At 42.2% G+C, this 3,187-nt stretch overlaps 1 pseudogene; it reads left to right on the top strand.

The window, feature by feature from the left end:
- Positions 1 to 1,780: 1,780 nt before the first annotated feature.
- On the top strand, positions 1,781 to 2,324 carry LOC138398370 (large ribosomal subunit protein eL29-like; annotated as a pseudogene).
- The last annotated feature ends 863 nt before the right edge of the window (positions 2,325 to 3,187 follow it).

Below are 3,187 nucleotides of genomic sequence, written 5' to 3'. Positions count from 1 at the left end.
CCCAGTGTATCTAGCCACGGAACTTTCCAGTTGAGGTTTCTGTGTGGGCATGAGGATAGAGGCTCAAAGTGAGCCTCCCAAACTGAGACTCTAGCTCTAACTTACAGCCAGATTTCAAAGAGGTCCCTAATGCCAAAGGCCTTGTCAGCCAGGAAGCATTACTAGGCTGTCACCAAACTGTAGAAGCCAGTAACTCTAATCCAAATGCTGACAGAGAGAGCAGAGGCCAACAAAGGACATCACCATGGCAACCAAAGGAGCCTTGGGACAACATGCAAATCTGAGAATCCTGCCTCCCTCAAGCCATAAGATCATAGAAGCCACCCCTGTACCACATACCCAGACGCCATCTTAGAGGGAGAAATTATCTGAGACCCTGAGCAATTATTCCAAAACAATAAGTAAGCATCATTGAAAAGGAAATGTTTAAATTCTTACATGAGGCTAAGTTTTAAACCTAATTAAATCGATTTCCTTGAATTTCTGCTATTATTTATTTCAAAGAAATTGTTCCCCCACAGCCCCAATCCCCCAATAACCAGCAGGTTGAGGATGGTAATGGGTGTATTAGAGCAGTGATAACCAAATTTTCTCTGTGTTTCTCAGTTATAAAATGGGTAAGTTTATGATATGGCTGTGTCTATCTCTAATTCTGACTCCTTGAGTTTCATACCAGCATTTCTAATTGTCTTCTGGTCTAAAATAAAGTATATCTCTCCAACCTATAGAGAAACTTTTTCCTTAATCCTTTGCCTCAATTAAAATAAATCTCTGATCTTCCTAATCAACCAGATTAGAAACTTTGGGGTCTCCAAAATGTCACAATCCCAACTTGAAATTCTACTCAGATATCATCATTTATTTACATTCTCACTGCCACTCTGCTAGCTCAGGGCCTCAACTCTCATTTAAAAGACTGCCATACCTCTTAACTGGTTTTCCTAGGAAAAGGGCATGAGAATGAGCCTATGGGAGTGGACACAAAGTATGGGGATCTTTGTATCTCATATTAACACCTATCAGAGAACAACCACCATGAAGAAGGCACTAAACAACCAAGTAAGCAGAATACTAACCAACTGAAATCATCCAAGCACAATCACAATTGCAAAGATGTGGAACCAACCCAAGTGCCCATCAACTCATGAGTGGATAAAGAAAATGTAGTGCATATATATATATATACCCTGGAGTACTACTCAGCCATAAAAAGGAATGAAATAATGTCATTTGCAGCAACTTGGATGGAACTGGAAACAATTATCCTAAGTGAAATATCTCAGGAATGGAAAACAAAGCACCATATGTTCTCACTAATAAGTGGGAACTAAACAATGGGTACACACAGACACAAAGAGATATAAAAATCATTGGAAACCAAGAAGGGGGATGGTGGGAGGGGAAATATGGGATAAAAACTTACCTATTGGGTACAACAAACACTATTCTGGTGATGAGCTGACCAAAAGCCCTGCCGTGAGCATTATACAAGGTATCCATGTAACAAAAACATTTGTACCCCCTTAATATTTTCAAATTTTTTAAAAAAGGAAAACAAAAGAATGGAAACAAAAATTATGTCTGACTATATGACATTCTAGAAAAGGCAAAATTATGGAGACAGTAAAAAGATCAGTGGTTGCCAGAGGTTCTGCTTCCTCCCAGGGTAGGGAGGGATAAATAGATGGAGCACCTAAGATTTTTAAGGCAGTGAAACTATTCTGTTTGGCTTTTCTCTTCTGGTCCAGGCTTTTTGGCAGCCACAGGTTATGGTGTACACATGGCCAAGTCCAAGAACCACACCACATACAACCAGTCCCACAAGTGGCACAGAAATGGCATCAACAAACCCTGATCACAAAGATATGAATCTCTTAAGGGGGTGGACCTGAGGTTCCTGAGGAACATATGCTCTGCCAGGAAGCACAACAAGAGGGGCCTGAAGGAGATGCAAGCCAACAACACCAAGACCATGAAAGCACATGCTGAAGCTATCAAGGCCTTGTAAAGCCCAAGGAGGTTAACGCCAAGATCCCAAAGGGCATGAGCCGCAAGCTCAGTTGACTTACCTACATTGCCCATCCCAAACTTGGGAGGCTGCTCATGCGCACATGGCCAAGGGTCTCAGGCCCTGCTTGCCAGAGGCCAAGGATCAAACCAAGGCCCAGTCTATGGCTTTAGCTGCAGCTCCAGCTTCAGTTCCAGCTCAGGCTCCAAAAAGTGCCCAGGCCCCCACCCCCTACGAGGGCTCCAGAGTAGAGGCCTTAGTCTACCAACATGAGGACAGAAGGACTGGTGTGAACCCTGGGCTGGCGTCTGCATAGGGCTGGGATCCTCTTGTGCTATTTGTACAAATATATCTGAGGCAGGAGGAAAAAAAAAAAAAAAAACTATTTTGTTTAATGCTATGATGGTGTATGATGGCAAATACATGTCATTACACATTTTTCAAAACCTACAGAATGTACAACACCAAAAGTGAACCTAACATAACTTACAGACTTTGGGTGACATTGGTGAGTCAGCATGGGTTCATAGATTGTAGCAAATGTATCATACCACTCTGATAGGGGATGCTGCTAGTAGAGGAGGCTGTATATGTATATGGGGGCCAGGTACATGGGAACTCTCTGTACTTTGTGCTTAATTTTACTGTGAACCTAAAACTTCCCTTAAAAAATTGTCTTTTTAAAAAATAAAATTAAAAAATTCTTAATTGCTATTAAAAAAAAAGGAAAGAAATCATCCAGCCTCTGTCATTGGCCACCTTAATGCTGGCATAATGGACAAAGTAGCCCTGGTAACAGAACGGAGGCCAGGCATGGGCCCAAGAGCATAGGTGCCCTCTCACCAATGTTGAACTAGCTACTTCTATGCTAGTGCAGATTATTCAAACTGCCAGTAACAGAGACCAAAGCTGACCCCTCAATATCACATATTCCCTCAAAGAGATCGATCAGACGGTTGGTGGTAAATGGATTACATTGGACAACTCTGGAAGGGGCAGTGATTCACTCTGACAAAAATCAACACAAATTACAGCATGGATTTGCCTTTCCTGCCTGTATATGCTTAGCTAGCACCACTGTCTGAGGGCTTACATTTCTGGTTCACTTTAACCATATCCCACATAACATTGCTTCAGACCAAGGGACTCTATAGCAGAGGAGATGTGAGCACATGACCA

The sequence above is a fragment of the Eulemur rufifrons genome, chromosome 2 (genome assembly GCF_041146395.1).
Source record: "Eulemur rufifrons isolate Redbay chromosome 2, OSU_ERuf_1, whole genome shotgun sequence".
In the NCBI taxonomy this organism is placed as follows: Eukaryota; Metazoa; Chordata; class Mammalia; order Primates; family Lemuridae; genus Eulemur; species Eulemur rufifrons.
Note: the sequence above shows the minus strand (reverse complement) of the source record. Positions and strands in the feature narration are given on the sequence as shown.